Source organism: Myotis yumanensis, unplaced genomic scaffold (assembly GCF_028538775.1).
Source record: "Myotis yumanensis isolate MYYU_CA2020_CCGP unplaced genomic scaffold, mMyoYum1.0.hap1 SCAF_11, whole genome shotgun sequence".
Lineage (NCBI taxonomy): Eukaryota > Metazoa > Chordata > Mammalia > Chiroptera > Vespertilionidae > Myotis > Myotis yumanensis.
The window spans coordinates 9,998,150-10,012,471 of record NW_027223762.1 but is presented as its reverse complement, the minus strand read 5'-3'; the positions used below and the strand labels follow the sequence as shown (position 1 = coordinate 10,012,471).

Sequence of the window (14,322 nt, the reverse complement as noted above, 5' to 3'; positions counted from 1 at the left end):
AAAAAAGGAATAAATCTAAGAACCTGAAATCATATGTTTTCAGCATATGATTCACCTTCAACCCTAAGAACTCTAGAGAGCTGAGATTCAGATCTTACTAAAAAGAATTTAAAAGCACAGAAACTATGAATTCCAGCCTACCAGGCAGGTCTCCCTATACTTGACTTGATACTGGTCTCTTCTATACATGTATGCATTTCCATCTCCATACTCACTCTTTTTAACTGTGAGTATGGGGGTTAGGGGGATAGAAGTGGGAAATGATATATAAAAGCAGCCAAGTGATGATGGCCAGGTAGTTATGTAACAAATAGAACTAAAACATCTCTGAAGGCCAAAGGCATTGCAATCACATCTATTACAAAATGGAAAAACAGACTGCAAATCCAGTCATACTGCAGGCTTGAGTAATGACATCAGACATATCCATTAAACTTGGCAAGAAGTAACACTGGATGAATGGAGTTACTGAGGTCTCAGTCCTTAACAGCATAGTTTCTTAACCTTTGGGGAGGGTCAAAGACCCTTTTGGGAACTTGCTAAAAGCTACAGACCCTCTCTCCAGAGAAATGCATAGAGTCACAAAATTTTACACACAATTTCAGAGTGTTCACAGATTCCCTAAAGCCTATATAGAGACTCTTAGTCCATAACTCCAAGGGATCTTACTTAAGAACCTTGATATAAAAGTCATAACCATTTTTATCATATACCCCACAGTTTAAAAGAAGTCATGTATATATATTTATTTATAATTTATATACATACATTACACACCAGAAAAATAATTATGTACATTGTAAAGCATACACAAAAATGAAAATTTTAAAGAATGACATTTATTATAATAAACAATTTTAAAACATTTCTTTTACTTATTGACTAGAAGCCTAGTGCACGAAATCTGTGCACTGGGTGGGGGCGGCGGGGAGTCCCTCAGCCTGGCCTGCATCCTCTCACAGTCCGGGGCTCTAACAGTCCGGGACCCCTCGCTCCTTACCATCTGCCTACAGCGGAGGTGGGAGAGGCTCCTGCCATTGCCGCTGCGCTTGCCTGCCACAAGCCTGGCTTCTGGCTGAGCAGTGCTCCCCCTGTGGGAGCACACTGACCACCAGGGGCAGCTCCTGCATTGAGCATCTGCCCCCTGGTGGTCAGTGTGTATCACAGCGATTGGTCATTCTACCATTCGGTCAATTTGCATAGTAGGGTTTTATTATATAGGATGACACAGATTTCACAAATTTGTGCTCTTCCTAATAAATATTAGGATATTATACCACCACTTTCAGTGAGAGTAATGTGATTGAATATGGTTTATTATTTTTTTAAATTTTTCTTTCACATTTTGTAATAAAGCAACTTGAAAGTCTGGTTGTAAATTCAGTTCATTTTTATAATAAATAACTATTTTATTTTATTTTAATGGTTATCATAGCCAAAAAACAGACTGCACAAAGATGAGAAAGAAAAACCAAAGGAAAGAACTGCATCACTTGCTGCAATGAATGAAACATGATATTCAATTTTCAATCCCATTCACTTTCATGCAAAGGTTTTAACTAAAATTCAACTAGTGCATGCCATATTTCCTGATGATAACCAGTTGTTATTACTAACTAATCAGAATTTATTGGCTTTTTATATTGTCAGCCACTGGGCTGAAAACTGCTAAAAACTCTTCCTTTATAAGATTTTTATACAGCTTAGAAAATGGTGTTTCCAAGTTCAAATATACTTATATAAAAATGTTCTTAAAGTTAACACAAATCATTTTCAGCAGTTAAATACAATAATAATAAATGCAATTCCAAATATCCATTTTCAAAAACCTCTTTCGTAACATTGAATTTTATTTTGTTTTTGAGAGGTACTTACTTTTTGAGTCACTGTTAAGAATTTACCATCATCCCAAAAAGACAGATTAAGTGTGTTTTTTATTTTTTCAAAAATATCTGCTAGCTAGCATACGACTCACAGCCATTTGTCACAGATAATGTCAGCAAATTTGGGGCATTTGGGTTTTTGTGAAGTAAAATGAGTTAGTCATCTTTAAGTTAGACAATTCTTAAGCCCTTCGCCTGAAAATGACCAGTTAACTTCTATACAGTATCATACAAAAGATCTGCATGGTAACTCCTACTGCAATACAAAGAATATTAAGAGTCTATTTTTTAAAATAATAAATCCAAAAATCCAATTACCTATGCCCCTATAAACTGTAAAACATCACAACAGACTGACTTAAAGTAATGTCCTTGCAGAACTCAAATTTCCCAGGTAATTTTATGCAAACCCTACTGTAGAGACCACGGCTCTAAATGGGCCTGAGCTCCCAATGGTCAAAGCTTTCTATCAGTGCCTTGCAGACCATCAAAATTTAGAAGTTATTTTTAACGGTACTCTAATTATATTGTATCCATCCCTGAATTACTACCAGATTGGCAAAAGATACAACTGCAGCACCGTCTGTGACACCGATTGTCTTCAACACTGTTCACTAAGTGTAATGTTGGCTAGTGGTTCAGTCAAATAATAGGGTTGGAACAAGGTCCAAGACTCTTCATGAGCTATCCTGCCTTAAGTCCTTTTTGGAACATGGCAAGGCATAAATAAATCAGTAAAATAAATCATGAACTATATTGAGAGCCAGGGGCTTTCAACTTCCATGACCAAAAGATACACAGTGAGATATGTCTATACAAAGACACATTCTTACACTTATATAATAAGTCCACAGCATCCTATTAAAAATGCCAAATGATAACACATCGTTTAAGAAGATAGATACTGGGGGGAGAGGGTGGATAAGCCAGTGAAAAAGAATTTATACTAACGTCTATAAAAAACAAACACATGTGCCCTGGCTGGTTAACTCAGTTGGAACTTTGAGATGCACCAGGGTTGGGGGTTCAGTCCCTGGTCAGGGTACATAAAAGAATCAACCACTGAATGCATAAATAAGTAGGACAACACATTGATGTTTCTCTCTCTGTCTCTCCCTTCCTCTCTCTCTCTAAAATCAATTTTAAAAACAACATAGTCTGTTCTCAAATATACATAAAAATGAGTAAGTCTCCAATGTGTGTAAGCCTTAAATATGGAATCATTTCAAACACTACGAAAATATAAAATTGGGGGTTTAAAAACTGTCAAAAAAAGAGCCACATAAATTTGGAAAACAGATGTTTCTTTTTCATCAGATATACATCCTTCGCTGTGTCCTACCACTTCCCTCCATTAAAATCCCTCAATGTGTTGCTACTGCACCTAGAAGGTCTGGATCCCTCCCCTTCCCCACTGCAGCAGGTACCACACTCCTTCACTTTCCCCCTTCATACTTCCTAAATAACTCCAAGCTTTTCTGTCCTTGCATCTTTACTATTTAATCTTCCTGAATAGACTACTCTCCTCGCCCTCACTCATAAAGAAATCATCCCCCGCCTTCAAGGATCTTGTCCACCACCAAGCCCGCCATAAAACGTGCCCTGATCTCTCTCAAAGAAAAATAACTGCTTCCTTTCCTCAATCCTCGAAGTGCTATTTCAGTCCTTCTCTCATAGCACTCATCACATTCAATCAGTATTATAGGTATTTGTGTGTCTTATCACCTAGGTCATAATCTCCTTTAGAAGGGGATCTATATCTTATCATTTAACTTCCCTATCTTTTAACAACACAGCACCTTGAACAAAGTACTCATATAACTATGTCTTGAATGAATGATTGAGTGACTGCTTAGAAATTCAATTACAGACTTCCAGTACCATCTGGAGTGGAGGGGAGGTACCACTTAGACTTCACAGAACAAATAACTTTTCCCTTGTTTCCTCCAAACTCACCAAAGTAACACCAGTATTACACCTACAGGTGCTTTCAAAAAGCAAGGACATTTCATCCTTCAACTATCTGGCCAAATGTGATGGGTTATCTTTATATACACACACATACATTCACGATAGAATTATCTTCTACTGTTAAATAATCGAATCTCTGCTTGATAATAAAAGTATGTAAATATTTTAACCATATAGGCAAACTAAAAATGTACGATGTAATATATTAAAGCTATCAGAACAGGATTAATCATTCAAAATATAGAGAATGACCAAGCAATTTATTCCATGTGGAAAAACAAACAAACAAACCAAAAAAAAAACAAAACCTTACACTTTAGTTATTTACTAACAAAACTTGAGAGGCGGTATTTTATTGCTAAGAATCCAAAACCAACCATTCAAAGATAAGCTTAACTAGACAGAAGCACCAAAGAATCCACACTACTAAAGTACAAAGGTGAGATAAGCAGCAGCAGGAAATCTTAAAGAGACACTTTCATTAAGTAACTGGTACCTATGGCTCCTAGGTCACCAGAAAGCAATGAGGTTGCAGGAGTCCTCACTGCATATCTATGGAACAGAAGAGAGTCCAGAAAGGGAACGAGGGCGACCATGTGGCCAAGTATGGCAAACATGCTTGGAGAGAAGCCAACCGAAAGGCATGCTTGTGATTTCAGGTCAGAAGACCTGCACTCAAGTGTCATCCTGAATACCGACAAGCTGTGCAATCTTACACCAGTCATGTAACCGCCCTGAGCCTTGTTTTCTTGTTTATAAAATGTAATATGCAGAGCGAGCACAGTACCTAACGACAGTGTGTCTCAAAGACATCACTCAGTAAGTATTTGCTGACTCTGAATGAGGGCTATACAAGAAAAGCAGACATTTCTCTCCAGGCACTTTTGTAGTTTTTGAGAGAGCAGGTTTAACTAATTCCTTATTACAACGTTTGACAGTCAATTTCTGGCCAAAAAATAAAAACACCCCTTTCCTCCTAGCTTATGCATTACTCAAAAGTTTACTAGAGTTCTTAAAATTTAAAATGTCTTTGTGATCCCTTTCAAACACCAGGAGTAACTCCCATAAAGAAGCCTAGAAGCCAAGTACCTGGGTGCTGGCCCAAGTAATGCCAACACGTACGCGACCCAAGAAAATGACTCTGTGTGCCTGGCTTTAGTCTTCTCATCTATAACATTAAGGAGGTTATACTCCTATATTCCTATTGAAGCCCCTTTACTCTAAATGTTTTGCAGGCAAACAGCTATAAACCTACAAATCATAGAATTTTAGCATGAGAAGAAATGTGAAATCAGACCAATATGCTCACTTAATGAACAAAAAAAACCTCTCAGGCTCACAGAGTTGATGACATGAGTACCAGATTATAGAACCGGAAACAAGGGGGGAAATCCAAGAAACTGTAAATGAAGGAATCAGAGAATTTGGTGTTGGGTTTAGGGTATGGAAATGTAAGAAAACACTATTAAAGTCTTAATGTGACCCAATCACTATGCTAGACATACAGTATCTCGTTATTTAAATTAAAGATCACACAATATGAGGGTAAGTACATTATTCCAATTTTAAATATGAAACCCTGAGGCTTAGTGTGGTTAAATAACTAGCCCAAGGATATATCTACTAAGTATCTGGAAGATTAGGACACCATTCCCAGTCTAAAGTCAAACCTCCATTTCCAAAAGAAGTTAAAAAACTGCCTCAAATTACAAGCCAGAGGAGCAAAAATGAACTATCCCTCTGGAAACACAGGATAATACAGTGTTGTTAAACTTCTGGTCCTGTGAATAGGTGTACTTCACCTCTGTGCTTGCACCTATGGTTGGCAGTTTGGTCTGTCTGTTCCCAATGGTCAGGTTCAAGACTTCTCAGTAAAGCCCAACTCCCCCACCCTCCACAATGAAACAAATCCATAGGGAGTGATTAGATCAAAGTAGTATATCTAGAAATGAGGATCACTAGACTGATTAATTTCAAGTCCTCCACAGCTCCTTAAGTGACTATAGCTTCTGGTTTGACATAAGCTATTTATCTTTGAAATATGAAAACTACACTAAGCTTTTCTAAAAGCCCGTCACTTCAAGAAGCCTCAAAAATACTGTGTTGCAGATGGGGCTACGGGGGAGGAAGCATGGATACAACAGCCCACTCTACTTGCAGTTCCAGAATTGGACTTATATGCTGGTGTCAGTGTTTTGTAATAATTTCTCTTGTTCAATCATGTACCCTGCAGAAATAGAAAGTAATCATTCTATACTCTATATTAATCCAAAGACTATGCACCCACAAAACAATGTCCAGAACTATTGGGAAAAAAAACAAACCTGCACCTCCTTCTTAAACTAAGCAACCAAGAATGGTACCCAGATGCCACTAGGCCGTTTTATGACCTCTGACCCTATGCCAATGCTTTCACAATATATAGCTGACTGTATACCAGTCAGCACCACAGCAACCTAATCCTCTGCCCACTATAAGTTGAGAGAAAGGCACAAAGTCTAACTAAAACATAAAGAAGAGAAAAGGGAAGGCCTGAAGCGACTAGACCTCATCTCCAGTGGTAAGAAGAAAGGTCAGAGATCATGAGGCCCATCCTCAGTGACCAGTGAGCAAGGGCTAAGCTACTGGTCAACCTGGAAAAGAAGAAATAAGTCCCACCCTACACTCTAGTCTGTCCAAATAGGTAGTGAAGTTGTAGAAGTGGGGAGAAATTTGCATAGTTCTGCAGACAGAATGGATATAGTGCTCTGTCATTCAACTCCTGGAAAACATGTATTTAACCCAATCCCACACTCTCCTCTGCACCCAGAATGCAAAAAAGGAGCGAGCCTACCACATGTTTTTGGACCTCTGCCATGAAAGCAGTGGATGGCCCTCTGAGAATTCCTGTGATTATCATACGAAGAAGGCAACAATCCCTGCCAAGACAATAATGAGCATCCTGAGGATCTCCTACACCCCGCCGCTTTGGGGACTCGATCCAGTGGGGTGTACTTTTATTGACCTCCCATTCTTGCCTCCAAATGAAGACTACATTAGGCCATATAGTTTAAAACCAACCCACTCCATAAGGTATGCAACATATTCAAACAATGTGGAGCCCTTAGAGCAGCGGTTCTCAACCTGTGGGTCGCGACCCCTTTGGCGGTTGAACGACCCTTTCACAGGGGTCGCCTAAGACCATCCTGCATATCAGATATTTACATGACGATTCATAACAGTAGCAACATTATAGTTATGAAGTAGCAACGAAAATAATTTTATGGTTGGGTCACAACATGAGGAACTGTATTTAAAGGGCCAGAAGGTTGAGAACCACTGCCTTAGAGGATGAGGCAAAAAAGGACAACATAAAGTAAGGAATACAGGTAATATCTCTCTAGAGAGAACAAGTGAGATTGATGAAAACAGAGAAGGGGGGGCTAAAATGTTCTTTAAAAATCAATGATAAATCATATTCTGATGTACAGTACAAAGAGAAGAGATTTTTCAAAGACCATCCAAATCCTCTCTTCCCCACTCCCCCTTTCGACACCTCTGCACCACCCTCAGCACTTACTCTACATTTAGTCCTGGTGACGACCGGTTGCTGAATTAGCAGGACCAGGAGTACATGCAGAGAACATTCCATCCTAGGAACATCTTTAAGTTATGTAGGCTTGTTTACCACCCTGCCTGCCCTATAGAGCGAAAGCATGAAAATTTTGCCAACGCTTTCACAATATATGCCAGTCAGCACCGCAGCGACCCAATCCTCTGCCCACCAAAAGGTTAACACATACATAGAAAACAGGAAACTCAACAAAAATTAAAATCTGACCCTAGACTCCCTCTATAGTTAAATGTCTTAAGTAGTAGCAGTATCGTTCGATCACACCCACTTCATGCTACCATTACAGCTTCCTGGCATAAGCAAATGCTTGGGATTATACAAACTGCTGCTTCTGTTTCCAGCCCAGATTTCTAGAAATGAAACCCTGGAATTGAGGGAGGAAGAAAAACAAATGTTGGCAGAAAGAGGGAGGGAAATGCATTGTCTATATAATCCCAGTTTAAGTGGAACAATCACCATTAGTTCCATCAGGCACTTTTTTTTTTTCCTTCAATAAAACCACTTACCCAAAAATGCAGATCTGAAATACGCCCTTGGCTTAAGCCACAAAAAAAGCAATTTAAGTAGACACAATCCTACAGATATCCTCAGAAAGAAATCAGGAAGAGGTTAACTGTACACTATGCAAAATTCAAGTTTTACCCCTTAAAAATTAAACTTCATTGTGTGTTACATAAATGTAATAAAACAGCAGTGCAAGATGTCTCCAAAAATCAAACCAGACACCTGTTCTTACAAGCAACACCCCTGCCTTTTCTCTCCAAACCAGTGACTCTCAACCTTCCTAATGCCGCGACCCTTTAATACAGTTCCTCATGTTGTGGTGACCCCCAACCATAAAATTATTTTCGTTGCTACTTCATAACTGTCACTTTGCTACTGTTAGGAACCGTCATGTAAATATCTGATATGCAGGATGTATTTTCATTGTTACAAATTGAACATAATTAAAGCATAGTGATAAATCACAAAAACAATATGTAATTATATATGTGTTTTCCGATGGTCTTAGGTGACCCCTGTGAAAGGGTCGTTCGACCCCCAAAGGGGTCGCGACCCACGGGTTGAGAACCGCTGCTCCAAACCCTATAGTATTCCCTAGTCAGGCCCCCTTTTGGATCCACTGTTCCCAAAGCATACAGCCTGAATAAGAAATGGAGGGAAAACGTTTCAGACACCAGTTCATAAAAACCAAATTAGACCTTTCCACAAAGTACAGGAGATACAATAGACACACTTCCAACGCATTCAGTTTATAACAAACAGCTCAAGGAATGCCCATGCAGCATTACGCTGAATCACACCCCACTGCTACCTTTAACCCAAAACTTTTCCTAGTTGAAGAGCCAAAAGACCCAGGCAAGTACTTTCTTTTCACATTATTCTCAACGTGAAGAAATCTGACCCCCTTCCTACTACATCACAGCTTCTGTGAAATAAGCTGAGAGGCCCCTTTGGCCAACTTTTTTTTTTTTTTTTTTTTTAATACTAACCTCCAACCAATTCCAGAAGAGGAGTCACACCTCAAACAAATTTAACCCTTGAAACCCATCCTTTCGACAGTCCACCATAACCTAAGCTTCCCCACGGCCATGCTTCACACGGACGCTTGATTTCTCAATCACCGAAGTGTAGGTCTCAGCCCTCACACCACATCCCACAAAGATCGCTCTCTGGACATCTGCAGGGGGTGCTGGGGCTGCGAGTCACGCAAGAACCCTGCGTGCTCTATCCTCATCCTCAACTTAAAAAATGCACCCTCTTCAAAGAAAAGAAAAAGTCACCTTCTCCACAAGGACACCTGCCTCTCTCTGCAAGGCCTCTATCACCAGGGAAAGCCAAGCCTGAAAGGCGAAAAGATCCTGCAGCTTAAAGTTTTCTTCCCTCCAAACTCCGCGGCCAGGGCCCCGCGGACGGGCCGCGTCACGCACACGGGCTGGACTGTCAGGCCCTCCGTCTGCCTCGAACATCGACAGCCTCCAGCCCACGGGGACGACTGCTTTAGAATAAGTAAGAAAATCAATAAAAACAAGGGGGCGAGAAAGCCATCGCTGGGCAGAAAGGACTAGGGACCCCGGTGCCCGGTTGCAACATTTCTCTCCCAAGCGACGAGGGAAGGGCTCGAGTTCCGTCGCTGACCATTAACCCTCCCGCCTCCCCGTCGTGCACGCGTTTGCTCCCCTGCCCAGGTCCTTGGGGCAGAGCCCTGGGCAGGGGACCGAACCCTCGCCCTCCTAGCAAAAGCCCCACGGACCGCCCCCCCCACCCCCCATGTCTGCGTCCGAACCCCCTCGTGGGGAGAAGGAGAAAGCCCGTGCGCCGGGGCCGCAGGGGCGCCGTCGAAGGCTGCGCTTACGGCGGGGCGCGCGCGGTCATCCCCATTTCGCGGTCCGGGCCGGCGAGACTCCGCGAGGTTCACCCGCCGGCCAAGGTCACCGCGCTCGCCGGGGCCGAGGGGCGCCCGCGCCGGCTTCCGGCTCCCCCTCTCGGCGGCGGGGCGCACGGCGGGCTCGGGGCGCCGCTCCCCTCGCCGGGCCGGGGCCGCGAGCCCGGCGCACCCGCGGATGCTCGCCGGTCCGCGCGAACGAGGGCCACCGGGAAGGGGCAGCGCCGTGGCCGCCGCGGGCAGCCCCCCGCTGGTGCCGTGACAGCTGCGCCCTCCGCCCCCTGCAGCCGCCGCGCGAGGCCGGGGGAGCCACCGGGGAAAGCGGGAGGGGGCGACGCGGGGAGAGCGCGGAGCCGGGGGCGGAGGGGCGCCAGCTGCTCCCCGCCCCCTAGGGCCTCGGCGGCCGCGCGGCTCGTGACAGCTGCACCCACCGGGAGGCGAGGCGCCAGCCGCCCGCCACTCACCTGCCGCCGCCGCCTCTGGGCCGCGCTGACGGGCGCCGCGCTCGCCCGCGACCGTGGCAGCGCCGCCGCGGCCTCCGCGTCTCCGCGGCCCGGGAGCCCGCCGCCGCCGCGGCTCTCTGGCCCCCTCCTCCGGAGCAGGGGTCCCCCCGCAGGGGATGCAGAACGGACCCGGCGCGGGCCCCGCTCGAGGGAGCCGCCGGGCGCAGAGGGGCCGAGGCGCCCGAGGCCGCGGTCCAGCCGTCGGAGGGGAGGGCCGGGCGAACCGCGTCAGACTCCCGCTCGCCTGGCCTGAAGAACAGGCATTTCAGCCGCTCTCCGCGGCCGCCATGTTCTCCTCCTCCGCCGCCGCCGCCGCCGCCGCCACCGCCTCCCGCCCGCGGCCCCGCCCCCTCTGCGCCCCGCCCCGCCCCGCCCGCCGCGCTGCCCTTGCGCTCTCGGGCCGGCCCGGCCGCGGCGACCCGGTGCCCGCGAGCTCCGACGGCGCGCGCGGGGCAGCGCGCTCCCCACTCGCCGGGCAGCGGAGCGAGGAGCCGCCCCGCGCCCTCTGCCGGCAGAGGCCCCGGGAGGGTGCCCGCTGCGCCCCGGCCCGCGCCCGCACCGAGGGTGGGGAAGGAGGCCCCGGGACTCGTGCCCTCCCGCGGGGCGCCGTTCCCACTCAGCGGGGAAGCGGCCTCGGACCCCGGGGCGCGCTCAGCCCGGCCGCCCGGCGAGCAGCCTCCGCGGCGCTTATCTTTGCGGAGGCGGTGGAGCGGCGAGGGGCCGGGAGGACGCGGCGCTGGGCCTGTCCCTGCACTAATTTGTTGTGTTCCTTTGAGCGAGACCCGTCCCGCGGGCCTCGTTTTATATCCTGCGAAATGGGGAGGTGGTGGCCTGGATGGCTTCACGAGCTGTTAGACCAGCGGGGAGAGATCACCAGCCCACTTCGTTTAGCAGATGAACAGATCTGACCAGCCCGCCTGGCTCTGCAGTTCTATGGATTACCCCGAATGTCTAGATTGACAGAACTTCCCCTCGAGGGGGCCTGCACCTTTCTTCTTTTCAATTGGCTCAAAAAAAAAAAAAAAGTCCATAATGGAAGTGCTATTTCCAAAAGCGGAGTGTTTCTTGTCACCAGAGGCTTCCAACAGCTGCGGAACAGGCTTTGCGGGCCGCGATGGCTCTATCTGGAGAGCATCGCTCTTTCAAAGGCTGGCGATGTAATGCCCATCTCTCTCCGGCTGTGCTGAGGATGAATGAGTCCGTGGCTGCGAGAGTGCCTTGTGAGGCATCCGTCCTTCCCTGGGCTCCTATTCCCAGTTAGCGGTCTTCCCCAACTCAATCCTGTCCTGCTGCTGTCCCCCAAGTAAATCTTCAAGCCTTTCTCCCCCCCCCCCCCCCCCCCCCCCCGCCGCCCTTCACACTGAAACCTGACTTTGCCTTGGCCTCTCTCTGAGACAGTGGGCACCTTCTTCCAGCAGCAGGTACTCCATCCTGCCATATCCTATCAACCTCCTCTTCCTGTCCTTCCCATTAAACCAGTGGTTCTCAACCTTGGCTGCACATTAGAATCACCTGGGAATCTTTTTTAAATCCTGATTTCTGGGCCTCATCCTCCAGAAATTCTGTTTCTTTGTTATGGGGTGGGGCCACAACATTAGTAACAAAGAAACAGAATTTCCAGAGGATGAGGCCCAGAAATCAGGATTTTAAAAAGATTCCCAGGTGATTCTAATGTGCAGCCAAGGTGGAGAACCACTGCATTAAACAATCTTTAGCCCACAATCTATTCATTCATTTATACACTCATTCAACTGATTCTTGTCAAAAGCCTGTTACTGGGACCCTAGTTGCATCTCATTCGTTCTTGCCCTCGCCTGGTTTAGCAAGACCTCTAGCCAACTGCAGAGTCTCCCCCTCCCCCCCGCCCCTTCCCCACTAAGAGCCAGTGCAGTCCTGTTCTGTAGGACCTGCCTCCCACTCTAGTCCAAGCCAGAGGGTGTGAGCCAGCCACTTGCACAGGTAATGCTGACTCCTGTTAGTGACTGCTGATTGCCAAATCCAACTGACACTTCAGTGCTTGATGCTGCTAACTTCTCCTTTTTGAAAGTCTCCTCTCCTTTCTGTCTCCTACGTCATTCTCCTTTCTCTGTTTTCTGACCGACCCTTAGCACTTTCCTTGGCTGCTCCTGTTTTACAAAGCTGTAAGATGTTGGTTTCCTCAAGGTTTGATTTTTCCCCCTTCTTTCCTCTCACTTAGATTGACTTAGTTGGTTTCCATAGCTTCAATTGTTAATAATACCTGTATCTCCTTCCAGCACCGTGCCCCGCCCCCCCCCCCCCCCCCCCCCACACACACACACACACACTCCTGCAGCTCAGTGCCGATTAACTTTAAAACTTCCTTAGGACATGCAATGCTGAGATTCTGTTGAATGATGAATGAAATTTAAGGTATTACTTCTATTTCCATAACCATCCATAGATGCTAAAGGAAAGAACTCCTTTTCCAGGGTGAGAGTCCTTCTTAAGTAAAACTCTTAAGTAAAACCCTCTTACTTTTTTCTACAAACCATAACCACTTGCCAAAACAATTATAACCCATTTTTTTCTTTTTGTGTGTGGGTGTTAAAATACACACAGCACAATGTTTACCAGCATAACCATTTTAAGTGTACAGTTCAGTGGTATTAAATACATTCTGGTTGTCTGTGCAGCCATCACCATCACCCATCTCTACAACTCTTTGCATCTGGTAAAACTGAAACTCTATACCTATTAAACAGTCACTCCCCATCCTCCCCTCCCCCGGCCTCTGGCAGCCACCATTACACTTTCTGTTTCTATGATTTAGATTACTGTAAGGGAACTCATACAGTATTTGTCTTTTTGCGACTGACCTATTATTTCACTTAGCATAATGTCCTCAAGGTTCACCCATGTTGTAGCATGTGGCGTAATTTCCTTCCTTTTCAAGGCTGAATAATATTCTGTCGTGTATGTATTTGCTTATCCATTCATCCGTCAGTGGACATTCGGTTTATTTCCCCATTTTAGCTATTGTGAGTAATGCTGCAATGAACATGGTTGTATAAATATCTCTTTAAGACTCTTTTTAATTCTTTTTTAAAAAATATGTTTTTATTGATTTTAGAGAAAGAGAGGAAGGGAGAGGGCAAAACATTGATGAGAGAGAACCATCAATTAGCTGCCTCCTGCAAACTTCCTACCCCCTATGGGGTATCAAGCCCACAGCTTGGGCATGTGCCCTGACTGGGAATCAAACCAGCAACCTCTAGGTATACTAAGTAACACTCCACTGAGCCACACCAGCCAGGGCAGGGTACATACATTTTTTTTTTAACTGCATGTTTGCCCATGATCTCTAGAAAAAAAAAATTGTTCCAATCTAGGGTTCTGCCACATTCTCATAAAATGAACTTTATCAATTTTCCTTTGAATAGTGTTGAATTTCTACATTTGCTTCAAGAATAGGCATTAAGAAAATTAGGTTTAGAGTTAGGTAGACGTGGGTGTGAAATGGCTCTACCACTTATTAGCTGTGTGACTCTGAACTAACCACTTTCAAACCCCCAAGCCTCGGTGTCCTCATTGGTAAATAGGATGCTAGCAAAGGATTGTTGCAAAGATGGAATGAAATAACATATGCAAATCACTTAGTATACTGTTTGCCCATAAGAAAGTGAAAATTAGCTCAAACCAAGAAGGTAACAATCTGCTCAGCCGTTCATCTTTCATCGGGCTAGAAGAATAGGCAGAGATAAAGCCAGCTGCACAGCTAACAGGATGCAGTGTCCCCTAAGGACATGCTGCAGCTGTAAAGTGTCATCGCAGCCGCCTTCTTTGAGTGACTACTGCTTTCCTACTCACGGAGAAACTTTGTTCTCTGCAATCACAGGTGTCAGAAACTTTGGTGTGTGCAATTATATCGGTAAGAACGAAGCATCCGTCTCTTGCCTGGAGAATCTAAGTCCTTTTGACAGAGATGTGGCCTTGACTTACAACCCA

General features: G+C 45.5%; 1 protein-coding gene across 3 annotated transcripts in view; it reads right to left on the bottom strand.

Annotated features, from left to right (window-relative positions):
- NCOA1 (nuclear receptor coactivator 1) overlaps positions 1-14,322 on the bottom strand; it is a 178,658-nt gene that overhangs the window by 152,342 nt on the left and 11,994 nt on the right. The window contains exon 1 of one of the 3 annotated variants that reach the window (XM_070428779.1): positions 10,318-10,644. The exons of 1 other annotated variant lie outside the window; for it this stretch is intronic. The gene's annotated coding sequence lies outside the window, so the exon portion shown is untranslated. Of the gene's footprint in view, positions 1-9,823; positions 9,844-10,317; positions 10,645-14,322 lie in introns of those variants that run through there. One more of the 3 variants, XM_070428781.1, reaches the window with a different exon arrangement.